This window comes from Schistocerca cancellata, chromosome 5 (genome assembly GCF_023864275.1).
Source record: "Schistocerca cancellata isolate TAMUIC-IGC-003103 chromosome 5, iqSchCanc2.1, whole genome shotgun sequence".
Classification (NCBI taxonomy): domain Eukaryota; kingdom Metazoa; phylum Arthropoda; class Insecta; order Orthoptera; family Acrididae; genus Schistocerca; species Schistocerca cancellata.
In genome coordinates this window covers 361,118,905-361,140,473 of record NC_064630.1, presented here as the reverse complement: position 1 = coordinate 361,140,473, position 21,569 = coordinate 361,118,905, and the positions used below count along the sequence as shown (strand labels likewise).

Below are 21,569 nucleotides of genomic sequence, written 5' to 3'. Positions count from 1 at the left end.
CGTAACATGCCTGAGCTATGATTGTCCGATGCACACACTGGCAATCTTCCCGATCAGGCTGCCGCGTGCACCGTGGTCACCTGCTTGGAAAAATGTGCGTCGTTTTAATGTTCGCTGTTTTCTCGCCCAAGTTCTGATGCTCTACTAACGGTCATGTTACTTCAATTTGTAATAGCTACACGTTCGGTGTGTTAGGAACACAGCATTCTGGGCGTATATGAAGACTACCTCTAGTAAAAACCGTATCTATCCAGACACACAAGTAAAAGGAACATGAAAAATCGGTATAATTCTTTTCGTATGTTTTTTTTTATTTCCGTTTACTTAACCAGAACTCTGTACAAATATTAATCACTAGCTCAAAAACCCGGCATTTCCAGGGTATTCATTTTGCCAATTTTCTGTTAGAAACGAAAACAAAAGAATGAAATGTGTTTGTAGTGTAATATCGAAAAAAAATTCATTTCCATTGATTCGTGAAAACATCTTTGAAATTACGAAACAGTAGTACAAAGGAACACGGATATTGCACAAATGTTTAACTACAGTATCCAAATTGAGAAACGTAGTATGAAAAATACAAATTCTCTTTAATGTTCATTTAACTCAAAAGTTGATTATAAACAATGTTGCTTATTACATGTCCAGGCAGCTGAGCGCAGCTGCTTCGTGTCTTCAACACGATTTTGTTAACATCTCTACGGCAACGAATCTTCGTAGCTCTATAGACGGCTACTGTTTTCGTCTACACACGTTCGCACTTCGCAGCTGAAAGCCGTCAAAAGCTACAACTCGTTCTATGGATTTACCTAAGTTAGCTCGACTGTAGGAGTGCCTTAGTAGTAAAGAATAAAAGTATTAAAACTTCACGCATGATGCGGCATTTTTTCATGCATCTCAGTGTTTATGACGTCATATCTCTTGAACAATGTGTCGTACAACTATACATTTGTGCAGTTCATTGCGAATAGAATTAGTAGCACAGAAGTAACAAATTGAAACGTCATACATGATGCGGCAGTATTTCACGCATTTTATTGTTTATGACGTCATATCTGCTGAACTATGATAGGTATGTGGTTCTTACCCCCACGCCGATCAGCCGGCCAGCGTGGCCGAGCGGTTCTAGGCGCTACAGTCTGGAACCGCGCGACTGCGAGGGTCGCAGGTTCGAATCCTGCCTCGGGCATGGATGTGTGTGAGGTCCTTAGGTTAGTTAGGTTTCAGTAGTTCTAAGATCTAGGAGACTGATGACCTCAGAAGTTAAGTCCCATAGTGCTCAGAGCCATTTGAACAACCCACACCGATTGTAGCCTGGCAGCAAGGGATATGTGTAGCAGTTCCGGTTGAAATCTATCCAGTGGTTTAGGAGGAGATGGGGAACACACACACACACACACACACACACACACACACACACACACACACATTTTTATGGTATGCGGATCTATGTTAATGGACTCCGTATGACGAGACATTTGTCATAATCAGTAACGAAGGCTTATAATACCGATGAGATCAATTTTGAAATATTATTACTGCAAGATGTACTCTGCCATCATGATTACACATCTCTGTTGCACTGAAACTTCTGATACTGCCACAAAACATGCCTTCAACGCCCAAAATACACTGATGAGCTGAAGTAGATTCTATAAGTCCTTAGTAGGTTCCGGAAGTATGTGGCACCAGAAGTCTAGGCGCAGATCACACAACTCCTGTATATTACCGAACGATGGTTTGTGGGTTCGGAACTGACGACTGATAGCGTTCCACGTAAGATCCATCGGCTTCGCATCAGGTGCATTTGATGGCCAAAATATCAACGTGAGTTTACTATCATGCACCTCAAACCACTGTAGTACGATTCTGGCCTTGTGGCTCAGATGATTATCCTGCTGGAAGATGCTATAGCCGTAGGAGAAGAGATCGAAAATGAAAAAGATGCGTGTGGTCCACAATAACTATCACGTAGTGCACAGTTATACGGTGCCTTTGATTACTGCCATAAGTTCCATGGAAACCCAGGTTATTGTCCTTCATAACTTAACACATAACATAATACCCACCAGCCCACGTCCGCGGCGCGGTACATGTTTCGAGCAGCAGTTTGCCTGGCTGACGGCGTATCCGGACATGATCATCGACTTGGTATAACATGGAACATGGTTCACCCGAACAGGTGACACATTTCTATTGCTCAAAGGTGGAATCTCTGACACCGTATTCAGTGTAGTCGTAAGTGACGATGTCGTAGGGTCGACATGGGAACACGCAACAGGTAGTCTGCTGCGAAGCCCCATGTTCAACAATGTGCACACTCTTACCTGCACCGGTACTGTACCCTGTCGTCAGATCTGCCACACATTGTCACCTATCCAGCTTGACAGAGCTGGCATGCCTCCTACCTTCATATCCTGTCAGGCGGTTTGGACGTCCAACACCTTCTGCGTACTCGTGATTTCACGGGCCTTGCGCTTTCCACAGAGGCTGACGACTGAAGAACGCGGACAGGCGACCAGCTTCGCAGTTTCCGAGATGCTTATTTGCAGGCGCCTAACCATAAAACCTGACCTCCGTCAAAGTCGCTTATGTCAGTGGATTTCCTCCCTTATGGCCTGTATCGTCGCTAGAATGATTCCTCATTCGTCTCTTCTCCGCTTGTAAGTACACTTTTCTTATAGCGTCCAGTGATCCCAACGGCTTGCAATCTCGCGGTGGGCAGTGGTCTTAATGTTCTGGCGCATCAGTATAAGAATTTGTGATGCGATCACGATGCGCTTTCCACTTTTTTATATCTTAGATACAATAAAAGTTTCGCTCGTTTGCTTTTGCGTAACTGGGGTACCGTTTGTGCCAAAACGTATTGGAGCAAATTTACGAAAACGAAGCGAAACAGTGAGGCCGATCTTTCATTATGTGTCAATGTAAAGCACCTGCTTTTTTAGAGTACAGTATCCAATAAGATTCGTCATCAGTTGGAAGTGAAATTGCGAAATCCTGCTCCGTTATGCTCGGCACTGAACATTAACAGTGGACGTATTTTTTAAGTGTTGTGCAAGTTTTAGAATACTCTTAGACATTGAAAACTTATAACGAAATGTTTTCCGTGTGTCACGCAACAATAAAGAGTTTAGAGGAATTTGGACTACAAAATAGCTCTTACAGAATATGATGAAACTGCCAGGCTACCAAAGAGGTAGACGGGCAATGAACTCCCGTTCTTACAATTTATGATACACAGGCCAAAGTGGAGGAGTGACTTACACAGTGGAGGGACACGAGGTTGTGTTTCCTTTCCAGTCATCCATATTACGGTATAATGTGGTTTCCAATTCCCCTATCGTATTCTACCTTCGAATATAATAAATTGAGAAAGTGAGAGAGAGAGAGAGAGAGAAAGAGAAAGATAGAAGCAGCTTTCATCCAAAAATTAGCACGGATTTAGAAAGCACTGCTCGTGCGAAACTCAGCTTACAATTTCTCGTACGATATCCTGCGAACTGTGGACGAAGGGCAACAAGCAGATATCATATACCTAGATTTCCGAAAGGTGTTTTTTTAACCACACAGCAGACTGTTAGCGAAGGTTCAAGCATGCGGAATGTGTTATAAGATAAGCGAGCGGCTCGAAAACTTTTTGAGGGTTAGAGCCCCACACGGTGTCCTGGCGGCGACTGGTCATCGGAGACGAAGAAATCGCCAAGAGTGCCTCAGGGAAGTATGATGGGACCACTCTTGTTTTTCATATACATAAACAGTCTGACGGATAAGGTGAGGAGCATTCCACGACTGTTCGCTGATTATGGTGTAGTGTAAAGTGTCGCCGTTGGGAGACTGTAGGAGTACATAGGACGACTTACACTGAATTTCTATTTGATGTGATGAATGGCAGCTTGCACTAAACTTAGGCAAATGTGAATTAACGCAGACGAATAGGAAAAATATTCGAATTCAGTATTTGTGGCGTGCACCTTATTCACGTCGATAAATTACCTAGGCGCAACGTTGCAAAGCGACAGGAAATGGAACGGTCCCGTAAGATCGGCAGTAGGAAACTCGCATGGTCAAATTTGTTATCCGTAGCTTCAACGAACATGCGAGTGTAACAAAAGTGCTTCGTGAACTCAAACAGGAATTCCTGGAGGGGTAAGACGTTAATTTTGCGAAAAATTATTGGGGAAGTTTAAGAGGACGGGCGTTTGCGAGAGACTGAGGAACGATCCTACTGCCAGCAACGTACATGTCGTGTATTAAGGATCGCCAAGACAAGAGAAAAGGTTCTTACGCAGGCATGCAGACATTCTTTTTCCCCCGCTCCATCTGCGAGTGGGACTGGAAACGGAACGATCAGTTTGTGGTACAAAACACCCTGTCATGCATGGTTACGTAAGTTATTCTCAATGTATACTCTGCACAGAAAATTGTATGCGATGTTTAACATGTGCGAGATTCTGCACAAATCTAACATTAAAAAACTTAAAAGTCAACAGAACAAACCACAACATACACATCAAAAACATTACGTAAAAATGGCATAGTATACAGAGAACAACGCTCTTGAAAATGGGAATCATCTCCGGAAACGCGTAGTGTAAAATATAAATAAAATCGTGACTGGGAGCAGAAAAGTTATTTATAAACAAACCCATTGTTTTCACAGTCGCAGAGCTCCGCAAACCGTCTCTAACGCATCAAATCAGGTCCTACTATTAGTTTTTCAGTGATCATTGCATTTTATGGTGCTACAAAGGGCTAGGCCTAGTTTTTTCCTAGTAGTCACGATTTCTAATGATTTATCGCCAATAGCGTAATCGAACAGTAATGCATCTCTTCGCTTATTTGTTGGTAATACGCAGCATTGAATTACGTTCAAGGTGAACTGACAGACCGTACACCAACTGTCGATCCTGTACAAGTTTTCTTGCATTACTCTATAGTCTTCTGGCGTTGCAACATTCTTTTAGACGTCACTCATTGACGTCAGGAAAATCTCCTTCTCTCTACTCCCTATTATTAACACTGAAATCTGGAAATGCAATGAAGTTATGAAGCAGATAATTGTTCCGTGTCAAAGGCACACAACATTATAAAATCAAATCTCACAACGAAAGCAACACAGCACTAAAGATGTGATATTTACTTAATAATGAATCTTTATTCACATAAATATAAAAAATTCATTGTACGTAAATAATACAACGAATAAGGCGCTTGGAATGGGGAAGGTACGAAAAGTCAAGAAATCTGCACTTTTACAGTACAGGGTAGTTCTTCATACTATAATTATAGTAGACGTGACCTAGAACGGCAGAAACGGGCATATACGACATGCATAATACGACGCGGAGATTCGCGATGAAGCTACATATAAGACTAGCATGAGAGGAGTTCGTTTCTAAAGGGCGCTGGGGTCCATGACTGCTTGATAGGAATTAATGGGAGCCATGATTGTCAGGATAGGGGCCGTAGTACAGTTCTGACAGTGCTAAAAGGACGTTTCCTCATCGACAATGTATGTTGTTAATGAGACGTAAACGGCTAAGTCTCTTTTGTCGCGGAGTCGGTCTAAAATAAAGGACAGTGAGAGCCTAATTTAGCTCCCGCCTTTCTATCAGACTTGAAAGAAGTCATTATCTGCTCTTTCCCCAACCGCGAGAGAGAAATAATGCGAGTCGAGTAGGTGACGTCTACGAATCGCTAGCAGCCTGGATTCGACTGTAGAAGGCAATGGCTCGTTTTGGAAAGTTAAATATAGACGGAGCCAGACAGCGGGGACATTCCTCCTGAAGTCCAGCTGCTGTAAATAAGGCTGGGAATATCTAGACGACGGCAAAATAATGGGGACGGCGGAGGAAAGCGAAACGTGCGGGGATGTTAAGGGGGGGAGGGGAGAGGGGGAACGATGTGGCGGTCACGCGCGCCGCTTTGTTGCCGGGAGTCCCCCCTCCCCCTCCCTCACTCCAAGACGTGGAGGCGGCGGCGGTGGCCAGTCTGATGTCTGTGGCTGTAGGTGGACCGAACTGCGCCCATTTGTGACCTGCTAGCAGTCATTGTCTGCAAGCATTATCGCTACCAGACACATCCCATACTGTGATTTAATTTCAAAATCATTATACAGGGTGAATCACCTAAAACTTGCACCGCAAATATTGCGCAAACGGAAAGTGCTATTGATGTGCAATTTTCACAGAATATACTGCTAGTCAGGGACTCGTGTTGTTATCCGAAAAAAATGGTTCAAATGGCTCTGAGCACTATGGGACTTAACATCTGTGGTCATCAGTCCCCTAGAACTTAGAACTACTTAAACCTAACTAACCTAAGGACATCACACACATCCATGCCTGCAGGATTCGAACCTGCCACCGTAGCGGTCGCGCGGCGTTGTTATCCAATGACTTGATTTCGGTAAGTGTGTTTTTTGTACAAACTTACACTTTTTAAATGGAACAATGCTATTGACATTAACAAAGTAAAAGTAGGGTAACTATGAATGTCAATTGTGTTTGTTGCAGGATTCTAGTGTGTCAGTTTAGGAGATACCGTATTCCGAAAAGTTTTCACACCGACACTGCTTGCGCCATTCGACCTGCGTCGTTGCTAGGTGCGATGTTTTTATATTTGCTTAGAGTGTGCTTGTGTGTTCCTTGAGTGCAGTGCGACTTGCTAGTCAGATACCGCGTGACAGTCCAAGCAGTAGGTCGTGAATGGTCGACGGGATTTACCCAATGCAGAAAAAGTCGATATGCTCTTGGTGTACGGAGAGTGTAGGAATAATGCAGTTCGTTCTTTTACGGCGTTTGCGACAGCAAAAGAGGGCGAAGTTAACGTTCTTGTTGCTGTTGCAGTTGATCCGCTCTTTAGCTCTCGCGCCATCTCATGAAGAAGTGGCATTCAATGAGGCTAGTGTCCTATGCATTCTCCATCGACATAGGTTCTATCCCCATCACATCTCTCTCCATCAACAGCTGCATGGAAACAATTATGAGGATCGTGTTAACTTCTGTACATGGGCATTAAGACAGGATACTCCAGATATATCATGTTCTTGTTAAGTGATGAAGCCACATTTACCAATCAAAACCAGGTAAACTGCAGAAACATGCACTGTTGGTCTGTTGACAATCCGCGTTGATTTCGACAGGTGGAACGTCAGGGTCCATGGAGTATAAACGTGTGGTGTGGTATAGTGAATCACCAGCTCATTGACCCGTTTTTCACAGATAGAACACTGAACCCGCACAAGTATCGCAGCCACCTGATGCACGTACCAAACCATAATTCTATACTACGTTAAATCATCTACTTAAAAAAATCGAAATATTGCACCAAACTATGTACTTTTCACAGATCATCTGAAATGGTAACCCATCGGAATAGGCTGTAATAATAAACAATATAATCAAACACATTAGCGTCTTTGGTCTCATAACATAATATGTAATGTCCTTATATGTCATATATGACGCAGAGGGCCTAGATGAGTGCAAATTTCATTATCGATTACTGAAGTTGATCGCGACACCTGGCGACAGACTCTTTGAGCATAAACTAAATTGATATCATGTAAATTCTATTTTTGTAAGAATGATATGTTTATAACAACAGCACAACATTGCTGATTCCATAAATACCATACAGTCCTTCCGAAATTGTAGTTTAGGATTCTTGTAAGAAATCCATTTTTCAAATGTTGAAACCAGGTAAATTCAGTACCCCATATTTTTCTACCATGAATTGAAGATTTACAACAACTAAAGATCATAACAGATTTCATGGGGGACCTACTAATTTGGCTAATTCCGAAATTGTATTAGTTATTAACGGAAGAAGTAATAATGAATATCAAAATTCAGTTAAATGACTGTTTTCAAAACTAATGTTCATTAAGCTAATGCTAGAGGAAAAACCATCAAGTTTTACACCTATCACTGCAATGCAATCGCATCAGATGAATTAACGTTACCAAAAAATGAGGCAGATCGCTCATTTGTCACAGTCGTTTGTAATTTTGTGAAACTTCCTTTTATTTTATTTTGTTAAGGTGCCAGAACGAATTCTAGAGAGAACTGGGGACTCAAATACGTTTTCATTACCATTAATTTGGTAAAGGAGAAACTCGTTTGACTTAAAAGTAATATAAATTAGAACAGTGCTAGCCAACACGGGCCTTAATTTTATCATGAAGTGCATTTCGTGCTTCTTTTCTTTGAATTCTCATCGCTTAAATTGGTGGGGAGAGTCATGTTTATATGTAGATTTTTGAGAGGTCCCAGAAGGCAGTTCAGTGTGAGTTGATCTTCAGTTAGTTTGGTGAGACCTCCAATACTTTATTTTGTAAATTCCTTCTAAAAGTAGGTTGGAAAACAGTGGAAAAACATGGTCGGTGGTTCTTGTTATTGTGAGCTTTTTTATTAACGGATTTTGTAAACCACCCGTACAGCCAGACTCAGAATGACTGTCAACTTGTTAAGTGTGTAGCAGCCTGAAACCGTTCATATAAAACATTTGATATAAACAACATTATGGCCCCTTAGTTCCCAAGAAGGACTTTGTAGTTTCTTAGCATAATGCTGCATCTTATGGGTACTCATATGTAATGAAATTAAGTTGATATCCACGGCCGATTTTACATTTCTATGCTATAAAAAGACTATTCGATACTTATAACCAGGGACGACAATGTAGGCACGTCTATATTCTAGCGCAGCTAAAACAGAAGAGAGAATTTACACGAACTCGCTGGGAGCTGCCGAAAGAAAAAATTAGATGAGCGTCGAAAATAGTAGAAATAGGCCAGCGATAAAAACTAAGTCTATATCTCTTAAGAAGATTAGTGTCTCTCTATTTGCGACCTGTTAATTATTATCTTTGACTGCTACTAGCTATACTTTACATACAAGTGCTTTGTTGCAGCTAGGCATTATTCTATTCTTATTCTAACCTTGAGGTAAAGTTATCTTAGCCTGAACCTGCGAAATTATTTACATTACATTCCATATTTTTAACGGAAATAAGTATTTATAGCTTTTATCGCCAGGAGAATATTAAATTCAAGAAATCAAATAACAGGAAAACGGTTGTAGCTTACCGTTCTTTAGAACTCTTACACAGTATGGGCGACAGAAACAGAGTGGCAGCTTTGGAACTCACCTGCAACAAAGATCAATAAGGCACATGTAGTTTGTTTTGTAAGTTCAAAATATAAGAAGAAAGATAGGGGATGTCAACTGACTGGAAGATCCCCCATAGCAGCAGCGATTAAATTACCAGTTATTTGTTGATATTACTGTTCAACTAAAGTAGTTGCTGCTATTATTTAAATATACTACTGGAAAATGATATATATATATAAATGACCTAGTAGATAGTGTCGGAAGTTCCATGCGGCTTTTCGCGGATGATGCTGTAGTATACAGAGAAGTTGCAGCATTAGAAAATTGTAGCGAAATGCAGGAAGATCTGCAGCGGATAGGCACTTGGTGCAGGGAGTGGCAACTGACCCTTAACATAGACAAATGTAATGTATTGCGAATACATAGAAAGAAGGATCCTTTATTGTATGATTATATGATAGCGGAACAAACACTGGTAGCAGTTACTTCTGTAAAATATCTGGGAGTATGCGTGCGGAACGATTTGAAGTGGAATGATCATATAAGATTAATTGTTGGTGAGGCGGGTACCAGGCTGAGATTCATTGGGAGAGTCCTTAGAAAATGTAGTCCATCAACAAAGGAGGTGGCTTACAAAACACTCATTCGACCTATACTTGAGTATTGCTCATCAGTGTGGGATCCGTACCAGATCGGGTTGACGGAGGAGATAGAGAAGATTCAAAGAAGAGCGGCGCGTTTCGTCACAGGGTTATTTGGTAACCGTGATAGCGTTACGGAGATGTTTAACAAACTCAAGTGGCGGACTCTGCAAGAGAGGCGCTCTGCATCGCGGTGTAGCTTGCTCGCCAGGTTTCGAGAGGGTGCGTTTCTGGATGAGGTATCGAATATATTGCTTCCCCCTACTTATACCTCCCGAGGAGATCACGAATGTAAAATTAGAGAGATTAGAGCGCGCACAGAGGCTTTCAGACAGTCGTTCTTCCCGCGAACCATACGCGACTGGAACAGGAAAGGGAGGTAATGACAGTGGCACGTAAAGTGCCCTTCGCCACACACCGTTGGGTGGCTTGCGGAGTATAAATGTAGATGTAGATGTAGAAAGTAATGATTACACATTAAACAAATACCAGTAAACCCGCGATTCTTTAAATAATTGAACACTCATACATAAAAAGGCTTTAAGAGTCTGATGACCTTGCGAATGAGCTAGCGTGTTAAATATTTATCTGTAAGCATGTACGCGAGCAGAAGTGTAGCAAAAGTTTGAAATTACGTATAATGTTTGTTAGAAATAGCTAAGTGCCCTCATTCACAAATACTGGACGAATGATGTCCGGGTATTTGCGCGCCTTCAGTTATGCTACGTCAGTACATGTACCATGCTTGTAATTGTAGTACTTGTTTTACTGTGTTAAACATTTAAAATAAGATAATACCTCTTAATGAGTAGATTATGTCAGCATTTTAATTTTTTAAATTTGGTCAATAATTATGCAAAATATTGAAAATCAAATATTTGTTGCCCCTGGAAGCCGCTAGATAGGTAACGTGCAATTTGAATTGACTCTGAAATAGCGGCTTATTAATGTACATGCTACACCAGATTTTACTTGCTACACCTTTAACACGCTATGTCTGATTCAAGTGTACGCTTTACAATGTGCACTGTGTTCATTCAGTCCACAACTCGTTTTTTTTTAAACAAGCTGTAATATGGTAATATACCCTCCACTGTCGAATAAGTGATTGTTTATTTCATTACAACAATCAGAGATATATTTTCTCGATGTAGTGCAGGGGCTATATTCGGCAACGACATGTACTTTCACTTCAAACAAGCTTTTTTTTTCATAATTTGACCTCCAAAAGAAACGTTTCATTCATAAAATCTACTCTCAGGAATTAGGAGGGTAACAACAATTAACAAGTAATTTATTTTACTTGAAAATTACTGTGTGATCTAAAATTATTAAAGCAAATTTACTGAAAGAAAAGGTGGGTTGATAAACAAAGCATACTTAATCATTTACTATGTTGTACTGTAAAATGATCTGTCCTTCGACTATAATGTCGTATAGCAGTCTATGCAGTTTTAGGTCTTTTGCCGCTGAAGGAGCTTGAGTTTTCGTTGGTAACGCATTCCCGAAGAATATCACACATTGCAGAAGAATCGCGGTTTCTTGATGTATTCTGTCACAGCTGAAGAATATGAGGTCAACGTCGTCCTCACTGCTCCATTTAGGAGACTGGATAATGTTGAGGCACTGCAGTGCTGCTCGAATCTCATTAAAACGAACGCGCCACTGTCGCTATGAAATTTCTGCTATACTTGTAAATTTGGTACCAAAACGGGAAGGGAGATTAGGAACCCCTGTGGTACCTTTAATTTCGTAAGACCGGTGCAGTTTTTCGTTCCATCGGGCCCTGATTATAGTTCTTACGGCACGTGGAAGATAGTAAGGCGGCGCTTTATGGTATTTCGCTAACCCATTATACACAGCTTCCCTGGCCAATGTCTACTTCTTTATTTCTCTTTATTTCACTACAAGTCTTCGCCCATAGTGTAATCGTGCTCTTACTTCGTTTTTTGGCAGAACAGGATTTTAGTAGCATAGTGCTGAACATGAATCTGATAAAATAATGATTGTTTCTTCTTGAACTCCTTTTACTTATTTAGGTGCCTCTAAAATGATTTCAAGTTCTCCAGTGAGTATGGACGCTACATCAGGAAGCTTGAGTTTGCCCCCTTTATTCGTCATGCTACCTACTAAATCACCTGCTGCTCCATCATTTTGTTTGGATTCATTTGTGTAAATCTGTCCTGAGGAATTCCATGTCGCTATATTGTCAGCTAAAATTTTCCCATTTAGTGGATAAATAGAAGGTCGTCGATAGTTTCGTCCAAGCTGTTATAAAGTCTCAGTCGTGTATCTATGCAGTGTGTATGACTGCGATGAGTGGTAGTACAGCGTAGTGCTTTGTAGTGGCGCAAAGTTTGCTGATCAGGAACTGTACGCCACCACCATTTCTCCTCCCCTTGCCGGCCGAATACTAGCGGCGAAAGTTTTTTTCTAACACCTGGATTCGAACCGGCTACCCCCGTGTCAGGCGCAGCTGCGAAAGCGCGACGGCTACCAGAACCGTGTTTTAAGCGAATGGTGTTTGTAACTCAGCTGTTTCGATTTCGTAAGTACGATAAGACGAGGCCGTCATACCATTGCACTATCTTTTATAAATAAATAATATGATTTAATTATGACATCAGTCAGTTTTTGAGGACTAAGAGGAAAAGGAGGATGCAAATCTTATCCACGCCAGTTAATGCACGTGAAACTTTTCTTACTCCAATATAGCTCATGTGCATTGTGGAATGAATACGAAGTGATCAGTGACGGGGCATTATTGCTCTCCAATGTTTCGGAGACTTATAATGGCTAAATCTCTTCCTAAGAAGTCAAAGGTGGATTCACAATCCCGTGTATGTATGATTTTATCACCAGCCAGGGATTGTGTAATCGAGCCTTTGCCGCTAAAAGCGATAATGGGTACGGCAATTTACAAATTAGCGAACTACACTGGAAATAGGGTTGTTACCAGCTCTATGTTGATAATTCAAGAATAAATCGGCTTTATACATCACCTTGCTGTTCATAAAAATAAAATGTGCTACTCTTAAATCAGAAAAATGAAATGGATAACTTATAGTTAGCCCAAAACTTTTTTTCTTTCTCTTCACTCTATATAAAATCGATCCATCCACATTAAAATTTTAAAAAGCTGGGGGTACTACTTATGCTTCTTACTCTAATTCTCTTGCCGTCCGGTGTGGCCGAGCGGTTCTAGGCGCTTCAGTCTGGAGCCGCGCGACCGCTACGGTCGCAGGTTCGAATCCTGCCTCGAGCATGGATGTCTGTGATGTCCTTAGGTTAGTTAGGTTTAAGTAGTTCTAAGTCTAGGGGACTGATGACCTCAGAAGTTAAGTCCCATAGTGCTCAGAGCCATTTTTTAACCCCAAAATCGCTTAAGACAAATGCCGGAGTGGTTCCTCTAAACGGCGCGGCCACTTTCCTTCTCCATCTTTCCCTAATTCGAGCTTATGCTCCGTCTCCTAATGACCTCGTTGTTGAAGGGACGTTAAACACTAATCTTCTCGCCTTCCTCCTCGTCCTCCTCGTCGAAAACTTACAAATTTATGTAAATGGAGTATTGTCATTCTGCACGTCCGAATCGGTATGTGCGTAGATACAATAAACATGTTGAGCAGATCATCGAGTCCACTTTCCTACACACTTAAAAAGATGCTCTAACTCGCAGTCTGGGTCATATGGGGGATTTCTCTAGGCTGCAAAGCAAATGCTGGGACTAGAAATCACCTCCCAAACATTCCTGACAGGACTCCCTCCCCCTGCCTCACTATACAGGGTATAATGGGTATAAGTGCAGATATTTTTATTTGTAGAGCCTTAATATGTACACATGTCAGTGTGTCGTCGTTTTTCCACTGCGTCAAACAGTCGTCCCCCAAACATGACACAAACTTTACGACCTGATTTTTTCTGCACAGTCATAATGTACCACTAGGTGGACTAACAGTTTTGCATCCATGCATCCGCACTTCAGCATCTGAACTGCTGCCCAGGGGAATATAAACATTAATGGCACACTCTGGCCACATGTATTCGTAGGTAGTACCCAACATAAAAATATACGATTTGTAATAGCTATAATCACTAGTCTGTAAATGACGTAAATACTCATGTAATGTGTTGAGTACACCATCCCCAGTCACCTATAGAAATATCTGCACTTATACTTATTACACCCTATATTTGGCTGAAAGGAACTGGGCACCACAATAGGTCGGATTTCGAACAGTCCGCTCTACCCCAAGACGTAAAGAAAGTAAACTTACTTTAAACAAATAACGCTTCTCGAATAATGTTTGTAGAGTAAGTAATGGTAAAACTTTCATAAATGTGAAAATTATTTTAAACACTACATACTTCACCAGGCACATTCCTACTGGAAATAGTATGCCCCTCCTTTCCTCCAACCTTTGAACAAACGTACTGTCATTTATTGGGGGACCTAAACATCAATGTATATTCTGGACCACAGGCAGCTTGAAATTTTCCACATTAGCAAGTCTTTGCTAGAGGTAGAAGCGCTACGTGACATAAAAAATATCTTCTGACTGACCGGAGAGCGAACCTTGGACCCTTTTATTTGTAGGTGTAGACATTTTTTATTTGTAGGTCGTATCATTTAACCGCAAACAAGGCATGCAAACACCGAATGAGTTACCACTGTTGCTCACCTTTCAGACAGTTGTAGTAAAAATGTTCAAATGTGTGTGAAATCTTATGGGACTTAACTGCTAAGGTCATCAGTCCCTAAGCTTACACACTACTTAACCTAAATTAGCCTAAGGACAAACACACACACCCATGCCCGAGGGAGGACTCGAACCTCTGCCGGGATCAGCCGCACAGTCCATGACTGCAGCGCCTTAAACCGCTCGGCTAATCCCGCGCGGCCAATTGTAGTACTTACTTAGATGTAACAAAGGATACTCTAGTATGCTGTGCTCCTCAGGCGTTTTCGAGAAATCGCGGTTCAAAGTATTACGCAGCTGGTGAATATCTTACGATAGTGCTAACGGTTTAGCAGCGGCGTTCGTGCAGCTTGCTAAGGCGACAGACTAGAAATCTGCCCGGGCTGCGTTAGAGTCACGTCATTTTCTTTTTTCATTTGATGTACATCTACATCTACATCTACATCCATACTTCACAAGCCACCTGACGGTGTGTGGCGGAAGGTACCTTGAGTACCTCTATCGGTTCTCCCTTCTATTCCAGTCTCGTATCGTTCGTGGAAAGAAGGATTGTCGGTATGCCTCTGTGTGGGCTCTAATCTCTCTGATTTTATCCTCATGGTCTCTTCGCGAGATATACGTAGGAGGGAGCAATATACTGCTTGACTCTTCGGTGAAGGTGTGTTCTCGAAACTTTAACAAAAGCCCGTACCGAGCTACTGAGCGTCTCTCCTGCAGAGTCTTCCACTGGAGTTTATCTATCATCTCCGTAACGCTTTCGCGATTACTAAATGATCCTGTAACGAAGCGCGCTGCTCTCCGTTGGATCTTCTCTATATCTTCTATCAACCCTATCTGATACGGATCCCACACTGCTGAGCAGTATTCAAGCAGTGGGCGAACAAGCGTACTGTAACCTACTTCCTTTGTTTTCGGATTGCATTTCCTTAGGATTCTTCCAATGAATCTCAGTCTGGCATCTGCTTTACCGACGATCAACATTATATGATCATTCCATTTTAAATCACTCCTAATGCGTACTCCCAGATAATTTATGGTATTAACTGCTTCCAGTTGCTGACCTACTATTTTGTAGCTAATTGATAAAGGATCTATCTTTCTGTGTATTCGCAGCACATTACACTTGTCTACATTGAGATTCAATTGCCATTCCCTGCACCATGCGTCGATTCGCTGCAGATCCTCCTGCATTTCAGTACAATTTTCCATTGTTACAACCTCTCGGTACACCACAGCATCATCTGCAAAAAGCCTCAGTGAACTTCCGATGTCATCCACCAGGTCATTTATGTATATTGTGAATAGCAACGGTCCTACGATACTCCCGTGCGGCACACCTGAAATCACTCTTACTTCGGAAGACTTCTCTCCATTGAGAATGACATGCTGCGTTCTGTTATCTACGAACTCCTCAATCCAATCACACAATTGGTCTGATAGTCCATATGCTCTTACTTTGTTCATTAAAGGACTGCTGAGTACTTGCGTTACTACAGCGAATCGCAGAATCGCATTCCTTTGGGAAAGGAAAACAACAGTAATGATGATATTGTTACACTGGAGAAATTTTCTCAAATTTCCCTCCAGCCAGCACCAGACTAAAGCATGTCAGGCCAACGCCACGTCTCGCAATCAGAATGACAAACCGGGAGAAAGCTAACATTGCGAATAGCAGAGCAAACCCGGAAGATGTTGCCTCACCTTGCACGAGTGAGAGGTCTGAATCGTAAACTCAGCAACATCACCTCACTGAGGGAAAGATATAATGTCTTTCTGACAGCACAGGTTGATTTCGCAAGGAAAAGTTCCACAAGAACACCTAGCACCCTAGTGAGATGGTAGAAATACAACCTGAAGACCTGAAAGCCATTTTTACGAAATACACTGAGGTAACAAAAATCATGGCATACCTCCTAATATCGTGTCGGTCCTCTCCTTTTGCCCGGCGTAGTGCAGTAGCTCGACGTGGCATGGACTGAACAAGTTGTTGGACGTCCCCTGCAGATATGCTGAGTCATACTGCCTCTATAGTCGTCCATTTGCGCAAGTGTTGCCTGTCCAGGATTTTGTGCACGTACTGACCTCTCGGTTATGTCCCATAAGCGTTAGATGGATGTCGGGCGATCTGGGTGGCCAAACAATTCGCTCGAACTGTATATATGTGCATATCGCTATCTCAGTGTATTATATGCTCGGTACCTCAAACGAGGGTCCAGATTCATCTAGTATCCGTCTTCAGAATGAGATTTTCACTCTGCAGCGGAGTGTGCGCAGATATGAAACTTCCTGGCAGATTAAAACTGTGTGCCCGACCGAGACTCGAACTCGGGACCTTTGCCTTTCGCGGGCAAGTGCTCTACCAACTGAGCTATCGAAGCACGACTCACGCCCGGTACTCACAGCTTTACTTCTGCCAGTACCTCGTCTCCTACCTTCCAAACTTTACAGAAGCTCTCCTGCGAGCCTTGCAGAACTAGCACTCCTGAAAGAAAGGATATTGCGGAGACATGGCTTAGCCACAGCCTGGGGGATGTTTCCAGAATGAGATTTTCACTCTGCAGCGGAGTGTGCGCTGATATGAAACTTCCTGGCAGATTAAAACTGTGTGCCCGACCGAGACTCGAACTCGGGACCTTTGCCTTTCGCGGGCAAGTGCTCTACCATCTGAGCTACCGAAGCACGACTCACGCCCGGTACTCACAGCTTTACTTCTGCCAGTACCTCGTCTCCTACCTTCCAAACTTTACAGAAGCTCTCCTGCGGACCTTGCAGAACTAGCACTCCTGAAAGAAAGGATATTGCGGAGACATGGCTTAGCCACAGCCTGGGGGATGTTTCCAGAATGAGATTTTCACTCTGCAGCGGAGTGTGCGCTGATATGAAACTTCCTGGCAGATTAAAACTGTGTGCCCGACCGAGACTCGAACTCGGGACCTTTGCCTTTCGCGGGCAAGTGCTCTACCAACTGAGCTACCGAAGCACGACTCACGCCCGGTACTCACAGCTTTACTTCTGCCAGTACCTCGTCTCCTACCTTCCAAACTTTACAGAAGCTCGCCTGCGAACCTTGCAGAACTAGCACTCCTGAAAGAAAGGATATTGCGGTGACATGGCTTAGCCACAGCCTGGGGGATGTTTCCAGAATGAGATTTTCACTCTGCAGCGGAGTGTGCGCTGATATGAAACTTCCTGGCAGTTGGTAGAGCACTTGCCCGCGAAAGGCAAAGGTCCCGAGTTCGAGTCTCGGTCGGGCACACAGTTTTAATCTGCCAGGAAGTTTCAGTATCCGTCTTGTTGGGTGCATAGCACCTCACACGAGGGTCCAGATTCACCTTTCGCCAGAGCGAATCCAGTGCCCGTGTGGAAGCGGAGGTGAGTCGGCACTTATCGCAATCGGGACCTCCGCCCCCGCCGGCGGCGCCACTCGAAGGCCGCGCCCACGCCCGCTCACGCCCAGAGGCGCCTCGCATAGGTCGGCGCGGCGCGGCGCCTTGTAGAGGCCGGGTCTTGGCGCCGCGCGCGCCTTATACAGCTGGTCGGCCTTGCAGCGGGCGGACGGACGGACTGGAGGCTCTCGCTGACGCGGCCTTCACTTTGCGGCAAGTGGTCCTGCCGCCGCCGCCGCCGCCGCCGCCTCCACCCGCGCAACGCGTCATGCCTGGCCGCCCGGCCGACACAGCTGCGGTTGAGTCAGTAAGCGGCGCTGTCGGTACAATGTCATTCGCACGTTGTTCACCAAGTCAGCTCGGCAGGCCGGTAGCAGCATTCAATGCGTACCTGGTAGTATAGCAACAACTACCTATATAGGGCGCAAAAAAACTGCGTATACAAAATGTAAGCGTCTTTAGAGGATATAAAAGGAATTATTTCTTGACGTGACAACGGGTTCGTTTGTCGGTCGAACTTTCTTATGTGACAAAATACCGTCAGATCTGAATCGCTAATAATTCCGAGACTGATAGTATGTAAACAACGGTAGAGCGCACAACACATACGAGGCGTGTTTTTTTAAGTACCGTTTTGAAATTAAAAAAAGACGTGCTAAGATATCTCAATAATTCTATTTTTACAGTAGAAGTTGACAGTGTTGCGACCTTCCCATAACTCATCAGTGTCCTGCAGATCGCCAGTTTGGAGAAGTCTATCCACCATGTCAAAGTCAAGCGGTAGTGGGGAAGGCATCGCTCGAAGGCTGCCCATGTGACGTTGACTTGATGGCGAAAAGCCAGGTCATGCAGATAAGAAGTATTCAGTTTCCCTGGCACAAGGCTGCGTTATACAGATTGAGCTGGAAGGAGGACCATGTGAGGTGGAAGGAGGACCATGCAGATATAAGCACAGTGGTCGGAAAAGGCCAGGGGCCAGCGTTCGGCATCCTGTATCGCAGATATAAGATACCATGAGACATATATCCTGTCTAGACGGCTTGAAGAATGACTGGTAAGAAAAATGTGGCCAGAACGGTCGCCACATTGGGCTTCCCAGGTATCATGGAGCAGGAGGTCCTGCAACACTTTACATAGTTTCTGGCATGTAGTATAGTGTGGAACCTGATCTTACAGGTGCAGAACACAGTTAAAATCACCTCCTAGAGGCATTCGTATAGCGCTAAAACAGGGGGGGGGGGGATAGTCTCAGAATAAAATGGTGTGGAAAGTAGGTGAAACGATGGCAGGAATCCATATGCGGATGTAGATGGTCACTGCATGGCACATGGCGTCACATACGGAGGCGTGGGCGGTATAGCCGTTGATATCTGGAGGATTGGCCAAACGAAATTTCTGCAGGAGGGCGAAATCAATATCAGAAGCCCAGAACACCTCCTGCATAAGGAGGATTTTCACTCTTGAACGGATGTTGTTGGTGTTGATTGCTGCTACCTGATAGGCCTTAGCCGGCCGAAGTGGCCGCGCGGTTCTGGCGCTGCAGTCTGGAACCGCGAGACCGCTACGGTCGCAGGTTCGAATCCTGCCTCAGGCATGGATGTGTGTGATGTCCTTAGGTTAGTTAGGTTTAACTAGTTCTAAGTTCTAGGGGACTAATGACCTCAGCAGTTGAGTCGCATAGTGCTCAGAGCCATTTGAACCATTTTTGATAGGCCTTATGGTGGACCGCTGGAAGTTGATCCACTCTAGCGTCAGCGGAAGGACGTGAATGTCGCTGTGGAAAGTCACCCTATTTGCCTTCAGCCAATTCAGGGGGGAGTATGATTAGTGGAGCGTCGCCAACGACGCAGGGTACTGTCATGGGTCCTGTTCCCCGACCTCCTCTTCATGCCATGCCGTGGAGGGCAGTAGTGTATCGTCCATTTCGCGCTCAGTGGTGTAGTTTCGGCTGTCTATGTTATGAAATAGTTCGACGTCCTCGCATTGCTGTGGGGTGACGGGTGGAGGCACACTGTTGGATGTCGCTGCGCTCACATCGTCTCCTTCGGCGGTGGCGGTTTCGTGGGCATCGTTCGGGTCTATGACCTTCTGTGCCCGACGACGGCAGGGAGTTGCGTCGATCTGGCAAGAAGGCCACTGTAGGGACGATCAGCGAGTCGATCCTCATCTTGCTACCGGGAGTTGGGTCAGCAGGCTGCGGCCCGTCCGAGGCACCCTTTGTTGGAGTACGATCTGGCTCAACTGTGGCGTGCGGGCGGCGTTGCGAGGCCGCAGGAGAAGCGAGAGCAGCGGTGTAGGTCACCGGTAGCACCATAGTTGGCGACGCGGGTGGTCCGTCAGCGGCTGGAAGTTGCGTAATGCGCGGTTGTAGGCATTCGGATCTAAGGTGGGCTTCTCTGTCGCACTCGGAACAGCTCCGCGGCTGGCCGTCATATACAATTATTACACGCCATCCGCTGATCTGTAGGTAAGACGGGACGTAGCTTCGGAGATCAATGGTGATATTTTCGACGCCTCAAGGACACGAAATATCCGAAACTACGTCTATTTCTCCACAGTATGAGCGTGGACTGTAACGTATAGTCGGAGTGCCACGACGACTTCTTCTGCTGGAAGTACGAATGGTAATTCCAAAATGGATATCGCACGCATATCTAGGTCTGCGTGGTCAACAGTCACAGCCCCGATATTGCCACTAGCATAATAGAAACGGAACCCTTGTTTGGTCTCGCGTAGGATGTGTTCGCACGCCGCGTCGTTAATATTTTTAACATATACCGTGATGTTCACGATCGTCAAGTGTATTACTAGGATCTAAGTCGCCGAGATTTTGGCTTCATCTCGCAGAAAACGCTCCACCTCGAGTGCTCTGGGTCGGCCATAGTCGTTGCAGAAAGTGAATCGGAGTGTCGATTTGTGGTAAAGGTTCGCCGTGTATCGTAGACGCTAAGCCGGCACTTAAGCAACGCCTGTCGGAATGTAAACGAGGCGAGCTCTCGCTCCGCACACGGAGCGTGTCCGCTCTGTTGCCCCGCCAAAGGCAGACTGATGGCTGTCTGTTCACGACTCACGGCCAGACCCAAACATCCACATGTCGTCGTTCATGCGTCACACCCTGTAGTCGTGCATACATTATGTAATTCCTATACAGGAGGAGGGGAAGGGGGGAAAGGACAGCGATTTTCAATTAAAAGTCTCCCCTGTAAGGAATTTACGTAATTTGTGTGTGAGTACAGGTTGCGACGCGGGAACGACAAAGTATGGAAGTTTGATTCTGACCATGAGCCGTGCAGAGCTAGTCCAAGCTGTTAAGGCGACCACTCGCGTAAAGTGGGAGATCTGGGGTCGAGTACCACTACGGCACAAATTTTCACTGTCGTCATTCCGTTATACAGCTAATAATGGTTGTTCGTGTTCGCAACTGTGAATACATTTCATGTGTATAATAAAAATATTCGTCGGAATGAAAGTGAAAATCGATATTAAACTGAAAATTACAAAATAATTAAAGATATCGTCTCACATGAATCGTAAATTTGCTCAGTCCACGCGTTTATTGTAAATCTCTGTTGATGGTGGAACACGCGACTTGCTTTAGTAGAATTTTCCAGCTCATGGCTATATGGGTGCTGAATATTCCTTCGCTTGTTAAGGCAGCCTCGTCAATAAACAAAATATAGGTTTGGAAGTCGGGGATGTTTACAATTTGATGCAGAATTCCAGGCG

At 44.1% G+C, this 21,569-nt stretch overlaps 1 protein-coding gene and 1 non-coding gene across 3 annotated transcripts in view; both read right to left on the bottom strand.

Annotated features, from left to right (window-relative positions):
* Positions 1–21,569, bottom strand: part of LOC126188839 (laminin subunit gamma-1) — a 1,176,568-nt gene that overhangs the window by 259,913 nt on the left and 895,086 nt on the right. The window lies entirely within an intron of this gene.
* On the bottom strand, positions 16,762–16,836 carry Trnas-cga (transfer RNA serine (anticodon CGA)). Its single transcript has one exon. It is a non-coding gene; the product is annotated as a tRNA-Ser (tRNA).